Below are 16,656 nucleotides of genomic sequence, written 5' to 3'. Positions count from 1 at the left end.
TTTTTTATATACTATACGACTGTGTTCTTATGCTGAGCCCAAAATTTGAGCCCCCCCCCAGCGTGCGCCCTTCAGGGAATTTTGAGAATTTCCGATTTTTCTAGGGATCTTGGGGACATCAGTTTCCCTCGTACCAAGTTTCAAATTTCTGAGATTTCTGGAAGTGCCTCATTAATTCACGTCTTTTTTCATTTTTAAATATTTATATATACATCGCTCCAGCCCGACTTGCCTTTATATATATAGATGACGGATAAGCATGAGCACGTTGAAAAGTGCAGACTTCCACTTCGAGATTCATATCTCCTAAACGGTTTATGATATTAAGAAACGGTTTGCGCCATCAGACGCCTCACTTATCCCTCTAAATGTTTGTTTCAAAACCATATCCTCGTATCACCCATATTAAGGGGGTAAATTGAGTTCAAATTGTGAATAGGGTGAAATTTGGGTGCATTTTTAACATTTTACATTACATTTTGCCTACTTATGTATAAGCTAGAATCATGAAATTTGGTACACATATGTCCCTTAATCGTGCCAATGTGCGCACCTAACGCGATGATCCTATCATTCTTATAAGTGTGTCAAACAATGAAATATACTTGTAAAAATCACCAAATTTACGAACAATCCAGAAATACGGCCAAATTTAACGTATAAGGGAGCGAGATACGACAAAATGTCACAGGACCAAAGTTGTAGATCACTCTGAATTGAAGGGACATTGTGCCATCCATTTTGTGATACGACTTACCGTTTAGCCAAAAAATAGCTCAAAAGGAATGTCTGCACAGTCATTAAAATTGCCTCCATATTTCGATATCTTTGGGGGTAAAAAGTGAAAAATTTGAACATTTTGGAATTTTTCCGTCTGTTAGGGACCAAAAGCTATAATTTCACCAAATTTCAATTGTCTACCTCGTCTGGCAGGTTGTGCCGCCATCTTGATTTGGGGTGATAGGGGATAAAAATGAGGAAATTCCCGAAAATTTTTAAGCCCACGAAACCTATAGGTTATCGTTTTTTATATACTATACGACTGTGTTCTTATGCTGAGCCCAAAATTTGAGCCCCCCCCCAGCGTGCCCCCTTCAGGGAATTTTGAGAATTTCCGATTTTTCTAGGGATCTTGGGGACATTAGTTTCCCTCGTACCAAGTTTCAAATTTCTGAGATTTCTGGAAGTGCCTCATTAATTCACGTCTTTTTTCATTTTTAAATATTTATATATACATCGCTCCAGCCCGACTTGCTTTTATATATATAGATAGATGACGGATAAGCATGAGCACGTTGAAAAGTGCAGACTTCCACTTCGAGATTCATATCTCCTAAACGGTTTATGATATTAAGAAACGGTTTGCGCCATCAGACGCCTCACTTATCCCTCTAAATGTTTGTTTCAAAACCATATCCTCGTATCACCCATATTAAGGGGGTAAATTGAGTTCAAATTGTGAATAGGGTGAAATTTGGGTGCATTTTTAACATTTTACATTACATTTTGCCTACTTATGTATAAGCTAGAATCATGAAATTTGGTACACATATGTTCCTTAATCGTGCCAATCTACGCACCTAACGCGATGATCCTATCATTCTTATAAGTGTGTCAAACAATGAAATATACTTGTAAAAATCACCAAATTTACGAACAATCCAGAAATACGGCCAAATTTAACGTATAAGGGAGCGAGATACGACAAAATGTCACAGGACCAAAGTTGTAGATCACTCTGAATTGAAGTGACATTGTGCCATCCATTTTGTGATACGACTTACCGTTTAGCCAAAAAATAGCTCAAAAGGAATGTCTGCACAGTCATTAAAATTGCCTCCATATTTCGATATCTTTGGGGGTAAAAAGTGAAAAATTTGAACATTTTGGAATTTTTCCGTCTGTTAGGGACCAAAAGCTATAATTTCACCAAATTTCAATTGTCTACCTCGTCTGGCAGGTTGTGCCGCCATCTTGATTTGGGGGGATAGGGGATAAAAATGAGGAAATTCCCGAAAATTTTTAAGCCCACGAAACCTATAGGTTATCGTTTTTTATATACTATACGACTGTGTTCTTATGCTGAGCCCAAAATTTGAGCCCCCCCCAGCGTGCCCCCTTCAGGGAATTTTGAGAATTTCCGATTTTTCTAGGGATCTTGGGGACATTAGTTTCCCTCGTACCAAGTTTCAAATTTCTGAGATTTCTGGAAGTGCCTCATTAATTCACGTCTTTTTTCATTTTTAAATATTTATATATACATCGCTCCAGCCCGACTTGCTTTTATATATATAGATGACGGATAAGCATGAGCACGTTGAAAAGTGCAGACTTCCACTTCGAGATTCATATCTCCTAAACGGTTTATGATATTAAGAAACGGTTTGCGCCATCAGACGCCTCACTTATCCCTCTAAATGTTTGTTTCAAAACCATATCCTCGTATCACCCATATTAAGGGGGTGAATTGAGTTCAAATTGTGAATAGGGTGAAATTTGGGTGCATTTTTAACATTTTACATTACATTTTGCCTACTTATGTATAAGCTAGAATCATGAAATTTGGTACACATATGTTCCTTAATCGTGCCAATCTACGCACCTAACGCGATGATCCTATCATTCTTATAAGTGTGTCAAACAATGAAATATACTTGTAAAAATCACCAAATTTACGAACAATCCAGAAATACGGCCAAATTTAACGTATAAGGGAGCGAGATACGACAAAATGTCACAGGACCAAAGTTGTAGATCACTCTGAATTGAAGTGACATTGTGCCATCCATTTTGTGATACGACTTACCGTTTAGCCAAAAAATAGCTCAAAAGGAATGTCTGCACAGTCATTAAAATTGCCTCCATATTTCGATATCTTTGGGGGTAAAAAGTGAAAAATTTGAACATTTTGGAATTTTTCCGTCTGTTAGGGACCAAAAGCTATAATTTCACCAAATTTCAATTGTCTACCTCGTCTGGCAGGTTGTGCCGCCATCTTGATTTGGGGGGATAGGGGATAAAAATGAGGAAATTCCCGAAAATTTTTAAGCCAACGAAACCTATAGGTTATCGTTTTTTATATACTATACGACTGTGTTCTTATGCTGAGCCCAAAATTTGAGCCCCCCCAGCGTGCCCCCTTTAGGGAATTTTGAGAATTTCCGATTTTTCTAGGGATCCTGGGGACATCAGTTTCCCTCGTACCAAGTTTCAAATTTCTGAGATTTCTGGAAGTGCCTCATTAATTCACGTCTTTTTTCATTTTTAAATATTTATATATACATCGCTCCAGCCCGACTTGCTTTTATATATATAGATTTGTTTTCTGAGATGTCACAGAAGGCTAATTAAAGCTGACGACGGCAAATAATTAATTTTCCCGTATGTGCATTTCTAACTTGCAATAATTTTACCGTGAGCTTAAATTACGTGTGTATTCGTGTGGAGTGTATTGCATCATGCTTCAAGATAAGGTTGAAACATTCGAAAGAGTGATAAAAGTGTAAATTGTTTGTATCATTTGTTTTCCATGGTTTTAATGTAAAAGATTGGAAGAGACCGTATTACTGCTATCTAGCAAAGAATGTCGGAGAGATGGGAAGTAAAAAGGACAAATAGACACTCGGCAGAGTTTGTAATCTGAATTGTATATATATTATGTGATATTCTCTAGGGTAATCTTGTTTTTTACAAAAATGGAAAGTTGCTTGTGTTGGGCATAATTTTGTAGCTATACCTCAAGATGAACTGCAATAACAGACAGTCGCAATGGTAAGCAGTCTAAGAGAGATATGATGGAAAGAGTGAGATATAATTAATTGTATGAAAATGTCGCTCGTTATGGGCAGGTAATAGAGGTATTTCAAATCAAGGTGAGAGTAAGTGTGTGAGTTCTCAACTCATGTGATATTTGTTAAGAACTCATGGGGGCGTATGTAACGTTCCAGACGTTACAGTGTAATTATGTTAATTTTATTATGTGTAATTAATTCAAGAATTTAACGTCATGATATTTATTTTGGTATGTAATTGTATTATAATTCATGTTTAATCATTTGCTCACTATCATTTCATTACTTTGTAACTACGACTTGTAAACGAGGGCTGAATATTCTAATATTCACTTAGATTCTTGCGACATTTGTTTAAAATTAACTTGCAGTAGATTTCCGCTATCTTGCCACATCACCGAGGAGGGAGAAAGGACAAATTTAGACACCAAGTTCTGGGAAAGCGAGCACGTGTTCACGCGTTCTAACGAAAGCTACCGTATTTCGACCAGAATTATTCAAACGGATCAACGCCTATATTTTGAAAGGAGCGTCATATTGCCATGGATACTGAGAGAATGGACCAATAGAAGAACAGTTAATATCAGAGTTAAGACCCGTCAACTCTAATATCTGGAGTGGGGAGAGACATGTCATCTGATTGGACCACGTGTAGCGACCTGTAATTAGCGCCAGAGAAGGTTATAAAAGGGCATGCTGGAGCTCGTGGCTTCATCTCTTCTTGCATCTTGGATCTTCTACGTGACATGCTACTTAATCTTCTTCGTTTGATTCTGCAGTAGTATTCTACATTAATTTACCACGACGTGGTACTTAGAAATTCCGAATGAGGGGTGTATAGCCACTCTCATCAGGAAGTACGTACAGCTCGGCTACAAGACCGGTTTGAACCAGTCTAAGTCAATAGGTAGTATTAATCTAGATAGAAATGAAACTTCAGAGAACATTTTCAGTAAAGTTGGAAGGATTCTTAATTGAGTATCCTCTCCAAATAACCCAAGGTGGTTCTGCTAACTATGACTTAGGGCTTATCTCCAATATACGGGATAAAGCATAATAGGGAGTGTTAGTTTTGAAGTCATCTTCCAATTAGTGGTGGGTGCAATTTGCGAGGCAGGAATGGTACTTAGCTGCAGATGAAGAGATCTCAAAGACGACCGATGATGTTCCCGCTACAAGGATGGAAGCTTCCCAAGGACCAGCAGAACAAGACTAAATGGTGAGCAAGCGAGTTAAAGATATTGCAAGTTTTCGCGAAGTAGAGTCATTCAATTCTTTATTAAATTCATTTTCTATTTTAATTCAGTTCTCGTTAAACCGTCGTCATTTATATTAAATATAATAAATAGTATTTTTCTTGTTCACTTTAATCAATCTGCCTTAATTAGCCTTTTGATTTTTAATTCTCCTGCTTAATGATTAGTGCACTATCACCCCACCCCTGTGATAAGAGTCCGTCCAAGCTTGATTATAAATTTTTATCTTTAAGTCCTCAACTTAAAGATTGGCGCCCTTAGCTTGTTTGGTTGCATTTCTCGTCCGATGATTGTTCTCCGAGAGGGGAAGTCACAGTGTTATTTTCGATTCTACTGGTGTTTCTATTGCTTTAAGAGAATTGTAATCACTTCGATCACGGATTAGAATAAGCTCTTGTTTTGCGTTGATTATAATACGTGTAAAGTCTTCTGCGAATCCAAAAATATGTTTCAGTGATAACATACCCATAAAAGTTCCATCCTCTTTAATCATCCAGTTATTAGTAGCTTTTGGGCACCATCCAGCCATCCGCAAAAGATTACTTTCTTCATCACAGAAAGAAGGGTAGAGTTTCATTGCACTTGTAATACCAACATTCTTCGTTCGATCTATTTCAACATTATTTACTTCATATCGCGCTTCAGAAAATAGAAAAGCTAGAGCATGGTTGTTTAGTTGTGAAGTGCTTGGTCCACTTCCATCCGACTTTTCTAGTCGTCCTTCAATATAGAGGTAGCTTTCGTGTGGTAAGGTGTATACATCTTGCTGATTAATAATAAAATGAATTTCATCATTGTTATTTAATCCAAACGTAAAAGGTTGATAGGAATGAAGCTCACTTCGTACTACACCTTCACGACTTTCTACTGTATTCGTAATGTCTAGCATTTCTTCCATTCTGTTGTAGTAGTGTATATCCTAAATCTTGGAGTATCTGCTTATGGGTATCTGTTAACTCGATGAGTCTCTGCACACATGTAGTATGTCTTCGGAATGTACACCGTGTTTTATAGATGGTTTTCATACTGGTTTAAGATGTAGTTTGTAAGCTAGGTACGCGTGCTGAGCTAAATGAATAAGCTGATTATGTTTATTTATAAGTCTAAGAGTAATATTGCTAATGTGTTTTACAGACACAGGATGATAAAGAACTACTGCTGGTTTTTCACAAATAGTATATCCACGTTCCTCTGTAACAATAAAGTCGTGCAGGACGTGCGACGGTTGTAGATTACTATTCAAGTCTGTAATAATATTACAAGTAATGTTCACATTATAATCATCGAAGTGTTTTATAGGTTGATCAGACTCGTAACGTACGTTCGGTAGGAGCTCCCTCGATGAAAATCCTAGCAGTGGTCCAATCGAATCAGGTTGTGATTTGAAGTCAATCTTAAATGATGATTCAATAACACATTTATGTGTAATGTTGCTTATAGTGATTGAGAACTTGTAATTGTGATTACTAAAACTATCTTCCCAAAACTGATCAATTAACGTAATTTCAATATAGTCGTGAATATCGTCTACTGTATAACTACCTGAGGGTAATGTTAGCACATACTCATCGTAATAGATCTTGTTTACACCATCACGCACATTATAGATTTTATTGTAGCTTTCAAACGATACTAGTCCGAGACTATGCGGCTGATAGCCAAGTTCGATTGGTGGATTAAAATAGACGGTAGTTTCAGGTCCTTCTCCACGAACAGCAAACGTTCTTTCACTGTTCGTCATCACGTAGACACTAATGGACTTTCGCTACTGTCTGGGTTTGATATAAGAACATTAGACATAATCGTCCACACATGCGTGTATTAAAGTTTTGCACACGGTTTTTATTGTAAACAATGTCTGCACTGCTTCCGAAATAACGTATGAGCTCAAAAGAAGGAGGTAAGTCTCCATAGCTATCAAAATACCATACTTTAGATTTACGTTTTACATAAGCAACGTAATGAGTTCCAGGTCCACGACTGTCGTCCAAGTTAATTACGGCACTTTCACGTTCACGTGGGCGCGCTGGTAGTTGATTGCGCATATACACTCCTCGAAAATAATGAATTCCTAGTTGTTTAGCAAACGTAAAAACTTTATCATGCGTTAGAGCTCGATATGGCAGTGCATTCAGTAGACGTTTTTTGGAGAAATGTAGATACCAAGCCCTTTCTTGTATGGCGCTAGCTTCATGTTCACACCTTTGCCTCGTAAAGCAATTGCCTCCATCGTCTTGTTATGACGTTCACTCTCTTTCAACTGTTGTTTCGCTTCTTCTACAGCTTTGACAGTTCTCGCTACAGCACTAGCACCACCTAGCAATGACCCTAAAGCTGCTAAGCCAGCAAACAGCGCAGGAAGAAATCATCCTCGTTTTGGTACAGGAATAATTCGTGCACGTTTACTAAATATTGCTCTGCACTTTGGAGAAATTCTCGCTCTTGTTGCGCGTAACGCCTTAGTAATAGCTGCACGAGGATTGTATTCCCCTCGAATAGCTTTTTGCGCAGCCTTTATAACATCATTCCATCCAACAGTTTTTACTTTCTTCTTCTGCTTCATGTCGTTTGGATGTCGTTGTTTCACCATGCTGTACACGACTTCACTAGTCAAGAGCAAATCATAAACTAACCGTTGCCTCTTGTTTCGTTTAATATATATATTACTATTACGCACTTTATGATTCAGTTATCATGAAGATTATAAAGCAGCAAGACACACTACCTGTTACCGACATTGTACCATATCTCTTACCTAGTACAACTACAAGAAAACGTCATGGAACGTTGTTTCCTTTTACTGTTCGATGTATTATATCAGGTCCGTCGGGATGCGGGAATACAAATCTTTTACTCACACTTATTACTTCTGTAAATTGTGTACGCTTCGAGAATATTTACGTTTTCGCAAAGTCAATCTATCAGCCGCTATATACTATTCTACAAAATGTAATGCACGATCTAGTTAAAGAAGGAATAAGATATTTTAAATTTAATTCGCATGAGCAAGTACCATCACCAGGCGACGTGCTTCCTAATTCTCTTATGATCTTTGATGATGTCGCAACAGAACAACAAAACGTTATTCGTGCATTCTTTAGTATGGGTCGGCATAAATATGTTGATTGCATCCACTTGTGCCAAACCTATTCTCGTGTGCCTAAGCAGTTGATACGCGACAACGCAAATGTTATTGTGCTTTTTCGGCAAGATGAGCGCAACATGCGACATGTGTATAACGATCATGTTGACACTGATATGACATTCGATGACTTTAAACGTATGTGTGCTAAATGTTGGTCATTACACCGTTACAGCTTTTTAGTTATTGATAAAGAAAGTGATGTACAGCATGGACGATATTGCATGGGTTTCGATCATTTTATATGTATTAACACAGAATTACAGTAACTACTTGATTAAAAACCATCATCTTGTTAACATCTAGCAAGGAGATCACAAAACATATCATCCAAGCTCGAAACAATATTCGACGGAAATTTAAAGAGCTTAAACGTATTCAAGCAGACACGGATTTATTTTTAAAAACACAACTAAGTACACCACTCAAAGAAATTTTTAATTCTACTTCATTACCGCAGTCTACTTCAATTTTTGCTTCTATGCAAACATCATATCATAAAGAGAAGCATGAAGAAGAAGAAGAAAAACATGAACAAGATAAGGAAGAGAAGAAGCAGGATGTAGATCAAGAAGAGGAAGAGAAAGATAATGAAGAATAAGAAGAAGAACTTAATGATACATCACCATCTAAGCGTGTTGAGTTTTTAACTACAGATGTTATTGCTGAAACACCTACTACATCGACGCAAAATCTACCATCTTTGTCTGAGGTTATGATTACACCAGAGTATCGCAATCAGTTTAGAACTTTTATTCAAGATACCTATGGATCTCTCTTCGCGCCTTATATAGAAAAACGTTTTACAGGACAAACTGACACTACCTACGGTATTCGCTATGAAGACGACTGTTTCTGGATAGGAAATTCAAATGTTAAGATTAATAACAACAAACTCATTGTAAAAGGTGTTACCTATAAACCTACGAAAGGACTCTTAGAACTTCTTTTCTCACGAATACCTGACAAGGATATAATTTTACAAGATGATCTTAAAAATATAAAGCAATACTTTTTGCTACTGACGCAACACGACGTAATTACAAGAGAACAGAAGCTGTAAATGCGAATAAGTGTTACAAGTATCGTGAGTTTATTTCTAAGCTGTTTCCGACTGCACGTAGTCTTGATGTTATCTACAAGCCTTTGTTGCCGTATGTGGATGTAAGATACTGGAATGACCCAAACTTACTCGTTGAACGATTACAACTTTTAAGAGCATCGCAAGAGGCTGGTCACACTGGTCACGGATCAGAAATTCTAGAAATAGAAAGAGAACTACGTTATGCCGGTATTATTTTGTAATGGCTCGTCAAGAGAAGATCTCACCTGTAAAGGTAACCATCGCACATGAGTTACATAAACCAGCACGTCGCACCTACTGTCGCAGACGCGTTATTACACGAGGAAAAGATGATCTCTGGCAAGCAGACTTGGTAGAAATGATTCCATACGCCTCTAGTAATAAGGGGTATACGTATCTACTTACTGTTATCGATGTGTACTCGAAGTTTGCTTTTGCACAACCCGTGCGTTCTAAAACAGCAGCTCAAGTTAAAGAAGCATTTAAACATATTGTTGAAGAATCGAAACGCTGCCCAAGGCTTCTTCAAACTGATCAAGGTAAAAAGTTTTACAACAAGGATTTTTCTTCTTACCTCAAGTTACTTGGCATTCAACACTACTCTACGTTCAGCAATCTCAAAGCAAGTGTTGTAGAACGCTTTAATCGTACACTCAAAACAATGATGTGGCGAGAATTTACAGCGCAAGGTTCATATCGTTGGATTGATCTGCTACCTAGACTTTTATCTACCTACAACGATACACCTTATCGCACTATCGGAACAAAGTCACGTCTTGTTACAAAGAATACACCTCGTATGAATGCTGTTCATCTTGTAATTAAAACAGCTGATCCACGTCGCCATCGCTTTAAAGAAGGTGATTTTGTTCGCATCAGCAAACACAAGTCTATCTTTGCAAAAGGATACACACCTAACTGGAGCACTGAAACTTTTCAAATCAGAAGTGTTAAGCTTACTAATCCAGTTACGTATTTACTTCGCGATCTCAGAGGACAGCCTATTGAAGGAGGATTCTACATCGAAGAACTGCAGAAAACAAAATATCCTGATCACTATTTAGTTGAACGTGTTATTCGACGTCGTGGCAATAAACTGTATGTTAAATGGTTTGGTTTTAATAACAGCTTTAATTCATGGATTAATAAAGAGGATGTACTTTAAATCTTATGTGTGTTTCCTTTTAATCCTCTACGTTTCCTTTCTTCTAAGTCACTAGGACATGCTGTAGGATTAAACAACACCTGTAATATGTTTTGACAATTCATATTTATTTTAAAATATATATATATATATATATATATATATATATATACATTTTTATCCTTTGTCTATTTTACGGTCTTTGTCACTCAGTTTTCGTTTTATTGCACCAACAACGACAAGTGCTGCTATCTTCTGAGCAGCTAAAGCACTAGGTAATAACACACACACACACAGCATAACTTTACGAAGCAGATTTTAACAGCTACACGACATACTCTATACAGGCAGCATGTAACTACGTGTCAGGCGAACATGTTCTAGGGCCGCAGGGGAGATGAAGCACGAAGAAAAGAAGATCAATCACTCTGTTGATGAGTCCACGCCCAACATGCTTCCTCATCTTTTTCCCAGCACGTTTCTTCACCTTTTCCTTGTTTACTCTCTCCACAGCCATGATAAGTGTTTATAAGCGAAGACAACTCGTTAGTTTTAGGTCCGTGATACAGTTTAATTAGTTGACATGTACGGCACGTTTGAAGCTCTGACAAAACAGGATCTTGAGTCCACTCACGAGGCACCTTATCCCAAATCTTCTTTACAGCATTCGCAGCTACATTAACAAAAAATGCCTTTGGTAATGCATTTAACTCTTCTTCAGTAAAAGTGTTTAGTTTCTTTTTTGCACGCATAAAACTTTACGATCGCATTTTCAACTGCGTTACACTTAGTATCTGTTAGAAATGACATGATGTCTTTACTCTACAAATGTTTCTTTTACACTAAGGTTATTTCGACACTACAGTTTACATATGTTGTTCACTTCCCGGCATGCACTGCAATACAACCAATCAAAGAGCATGCATACATGTTGTAAAGATTGTTTACTTGTTTCTCTACTATGCTCTTTCGGAAGAGTTTTAAATGATGGGCACCCCTATTCATGCATGTCGATAATTTCACACGATGATGGTAGAAAATCACGCAACCATTCTTTCTTTTCACAACCCTTTAAAAGAACAAGTTCTGCTCTTGACAAATGTGCATTCATCATTAAAGGTAGAAAACGATAAGGTATTCCTTTTTCTTCCCACTTCAAAACTAAATTGTTTTCAATCCACTGAGTCTGCTTTTTATCTTCATCTGTTAGCAAACAGTAAGGGAACGGTGGGCTAAATACTAAACTAACAAGTTTTGGTGCCCACAACACACTGCAATCTAATACAGCCACCTCTTTAAACATAAATTTGTTTCCGTTTACTTTAAAGCCTTGCACATCAACTACTAATGTTTTCGTCATGTTTGCACTCCACTCTCTATCACTGTTTCTCGAAGACTAAAGCTTTTAGTCAACGAACGGGTTTAAACATGTACACCTACAATAACGTAATCGCTGCGGCACATGCAAACTCTTATTTTTATGATGCATACTTATTGCATTCCTTCACACCGTCTTACTCTTAAGAAAACGGACAAGTCTAAACATGCATGATGACGTCATCACTGCAGCACGTGCTTACTCTAGCTCCCCCGATGTATGATTAAACTTGTTCGAATTTACCGCCACCACATTTCAACTAAAGAGTGTAGCACCGAGGTAAGCGATGTAAGATAGCGGTAACTGTGTTGAATAAAGATGGCTGTTTGTCAAAAAGAATTTTTCAAATTATCCGCTACTACATAGAGTGCGGCACTACGCTCTCTTGATTAAAGATGGCGGATGACAAAAAGCACGTGGGTTTGTAAAGCACGTGGAATTTACCACCGCCACAAAGAGGGCAGCACGGTGCTCTCTAGATTAAAGATGGCGGATGACAGCTGTTAGAAAGAAGCATCTAGATTTTAAATTGCTCGCTACTACGATAAAGATAGCAGCACGGTGTTCTGTAGTTTAAAGATGGCTGCTTGTCAAAAAGGAATGTTTTCAAATTATCCGCTACCATATTTCAACTAAAGAGTGCAGCACTGAGGTTTGCGATAGTCCACCTCAAAGGTAAGTAGCTAAAGAGGGCAGCACTAAGGTTAGCAATGCAAGATGGTGGATGGCAGCTGTGACATAAAAATTACCCGCAAGATAGCAGCACGATGCTCTTTTCATTAAAGATGGCAGCTTGTCAAATAGAATTTTTCAAATTAACCGCCTCAAAGGTAAGTAGCTAAAGAAGGCAGCACTGCTCTCTCTGGATTAAAGATGGCTGCTTGTCAAAAAAAGAATTGTTCAGATTATCCGCCACCACAAAGAGGGCAGCAGGGTGCTCTCTTGATTAAAGATGGTAGATGACAGCTGAAGAGCACGTAGAATTTGTTTCCAAACAAGAGCACGTGGAATTTGCCACCACCACATTTCAATTAAAGAGTGCAGCACGGTGCTCTGTTGATTAAAGATGGCGGATGACAGCTGTCAAAAAGCACGTTGATTTGTTTTCAAACAAGAGCACGTGGAATTTGCCGCCACCACATTTCAACTAAAGAGTGCAGCACTGTTCTCTCTGGATTAAAGATGGCGGATGACAGCTGTCAGAAAAGCACATGGGTTTGTAAAGCACGTAGAATTAGCCGCCACCACATTTCAAAGGTATGTAACTAAAGAGGGCAGCACGATGCTCTCTGGATTAAAGATGGCGGATGATAGCTGTCAAGAAAAAAGCGCATAGGTTTGTTTCCAAACAAGAGAATGTAGAATTTTTCAAATTGCCGCCACCACATTTCAAAGGTATCTAGCTAAAGAGTGCAGCTTTGAGGTTTGTGATGCAAGATGGCGGATGACAGCTATCAGAAAAAAGCACGTGAGTTTGTTTCCAAACAAGAGTGTGTGGAATTTGCCGCCACCACAAAGAGGGCAGCACTGTGCTCAAAGATGGCTGCTGTCACGTGGAATTGTCTGCCACCACATTTCAAAGGTATCTAGCGAAGGAGTGCAGCACTGAGGTTTGCGATGCAAGATGGCTGCTGTCAAAAAGCGTTTTTCAAATTATCCGCCACAACATTTCAAAGGTAAGTAGCTAAAGAGGGCAGCACTCTGCTCTATGGATTAAAGATGGCGGATGGCAGCTGTCAAAAAAGCACGTGGATTTGTTTATCTCGCGCTAGTGAGGTTAAGTTGGTAGCACTAAGGTTTAGGCCCGCCAAGATGGCAGCACTGCCGATGACAGGTGACGAATTTGCAGCTACTGCGATAAAGAGGGCAGCACGGTGCTCTGTAGTTTAAAGATGGCGGATGACAGCTGTCAAAAAGCCCGTGGCTTTGTTTATCTCGCGCTTGTGAGGTTAAGTTGGTACTACTGAGGTTTAGGCCCGTCAAGATGGCAGCAGTGAGGTTAGCGATGCGTTGTTGTCTGTCAAAAAGCACGTGGCTGTCAAAAAACACGTGGATTTGTTTACAAATTCAAATCTCACGCTAGTTAGGTTAAGTTGGTACCACTGAGGTTTATGCCCGTCAAGATGGCAGCAATGAGGTCAGCGATGCGTTGTTGTCGATGACAGCTGTCAAAAAGCACGTGGCTTTGTTTACAAATTCAAATCTCGCGCCAAAATTCAAATTTCCCGCCAAAATTCAAATTTCCCGCCATAATTCTTATTTCCCGCGGGAGGCGGAGGGGCCTCCCGAGAGCCGGAGGAGGTGGTGGCGCCCGAACCATCCAATTATAGTACTACCACGGGCTTATGTTGCCTGCGATTATTACCATTGTGAGAAACACCACGGGTCTGAGCGTTGCCTGTGACTAGAACCATTCTATGAGCGACACCATGAGTCTGCGTTGCATATGATTAGTACCCACTATGTGAGGAACACCACGGGATAGTATGAGTTCCTGTGATTAGTACACTGAGGAATACCAAGGGTTTTCCTTGCCTATGAGTGGCGCCGAATGTAAGAAACGCCATAGGTCTGCGTTACCTGTGAGTAGAACCGTAATGTATGGGACACCGTAAGTCTACGTTACTCATGATTAGTACCGCTACATGATAAATACCACGGTTCTTACGTTACTAGTGATGAGCACCATTATGAGGGGTCGTAGACCTTGATTTTGGACCCTTTTAGACAACAAGCATCATCGATTCAGGACTGTGCTTTGGAAGCAACCGCTTGGTTAGTATGTGATATTGTTTTAAGATGGTTTCTGGGAAGGTGAGGCATTGCGGATCGAATCTACTGATTGTTTTAAGTTCATAATTATTGTACATAGTCACTTTCTCTTTATTTTTTCTTCATTCTAGTCAGTGGATTAATTTTAGAATTATTTTTAACAGTTGGTATTGTGAGCTGGATCGACTTTTTATTTTAAATTCATATTCATCCATTCATTCTCCACCATACCGTTTTGAATTCTGGTCATTGGATGAGTTTTGGACTTTTAAATCGCCTGTAAATTTCGTACCATTAGGGGCAGATGACCTAGATGTTAGGCCCCTTAATATAACAAGCATCATAATCATCATCATCATTTCCTTGGCTTCAATTCATCCATATATCACATTGAGGAGAAAATATGTCTTCGCATGTTGTAAAACAATGTGGCACAACGTATGTAATCTGAAACCCCGATGAGGCAAACGAATGCAAGCGGATGAGCTCCTTTAAGGGAGATAATGGATCCCCAGTTGAGGAATTGACACCGAACCTCAATTAGTAGCAACTGTTCTCCGGTCAAGGGCGGTTACTGAAAGCGTCTCTTCCCTAGGTTAGGGATAAATGGTGTAGCAGCAACAACTTCATCAGCAGAGCCATGATTTTCATGCAATAATTGACTAGAATAAAAACGAGTATCACGTATCCTCCTGCACACACGATAGTTTGGCTGTGAGAATTGGATTAGTTATTTGCGGTACGACTTATTGTAACCCCTACAATTCATGCAACTTCCCCAACACAACCGTATAGCGGTCAAGAAAATACTTAGATATTTTAAATTAAAATTGCATGATTCCTGGCTCTACAATTAACTTGATGCGCAGAACAGTTAATATTCCAGTTCGGTCAAGATCGGTTAACCTGAAGCGCAACGAAAGAAATTGAGTTATAGGTTTTAATAACAATAATAGTCCGTCTCTGTGGCTTAGGGGTTAGTGTGATTAGCTGCCACCCCCCGGAGGGCCGGGTTCGGTTCCCAGCTAGGCCACGAAATTTGAAATGTGGCACGAGGAGTGAAACGGGGTCCACTTAGCCTCAGGAAGTCAGTTGAGAAGAGGGGGCTCGATTCCCTCCTCAGCCTTCCTCGAAGTGGTTCTCCGTAGTTCCCACTTCTCCTCCAGGCAAATGCCGGCATGGTACCTAACTTCAGCCCACGGTCACTTCCTTCCCCCTTAGTTGCCTATCCCTTCCAAACTTCCTATCCCGCACAAGGCCCCTGTTCAGCATAGCTGATGAGGGCGCCTGGGCGAGGTACTGGTTCTCCTTCCCAGCTGTATCCCCGACCCAAAAGTCTCACGCTCAAGGACACTGCCGTTCAGGCGGTAGAGGTGAGATCCCTCGCTGAGTCCGAGGAAAAAACCAACCCTGGCAGGTAAACGGATTAATAAATAAATTATAATAATAAAACGTGGTTAGCTGCCACACCTGGAGGCCCGGGTTCGATTCCCGGCTCTGCCATGAAATTTTAAACGTGGCACGAGGCCTGGAACGGATTTTATAACAGGTCTATACCAGTGTGTTGGAATATTGCCCCGAGGAGGGATTCTACGACAGAACAAAAAAAATCTACTCACAAGTGTCTCTCACATTTAAGCTTTCTACGGTGGGACGTTCATAAGCACGATGGTTAAGTTTCAAATATCTGTATTAATCATCTGAATGCTAGATACGGAATGACAAAAATATTGTTATACATCCCAGTCGCGGCGATTGGGAATTAAAAGTGCGGGTCAAAAAATATACAGATAACAAACAGTACCCGGGTTGTGGGATATAGCGGTCGCGGAGAAGCGTGGGAGGGGGTTATATAAATCAAGACTGAAAAGGAAAAGCTTCAAAATGTTAAGTTTCTTGATGCTCTCTGGGAGAATTTCGACAGAGACCGATTTTAAGTGCGCTAATAATAGTTTTTTTTTTGAGATTTTGATTCAATATTATACAATTAAACTTCACCAAAGGAACAATATTACACATTTATTATAATTAAAAAGAAGTACGGTGTGATTATAAAAATAAAATCATTTATTATTTGACCATACCTTAG

Source organism: Anabrus simplex, chromosome 1 (genome assembly GCF_040414725.1).
Source record: "Anabrus simplex isolate iqAnaSimp1 chromosome 1, ASM4041472v1, whole genome shotgun sequence".
Taxonomy (NCBI): Eukaryota; Metazoa; Arthropoda; class Insecta; order Orthoptera; family Tettigoniidae; genus Anabrus; species Anabrus simplex.
The sequence above is the reverse complement of the archived record's forward strand: the minus strand, read 5'-3'. Positions refer to the sequence as shown.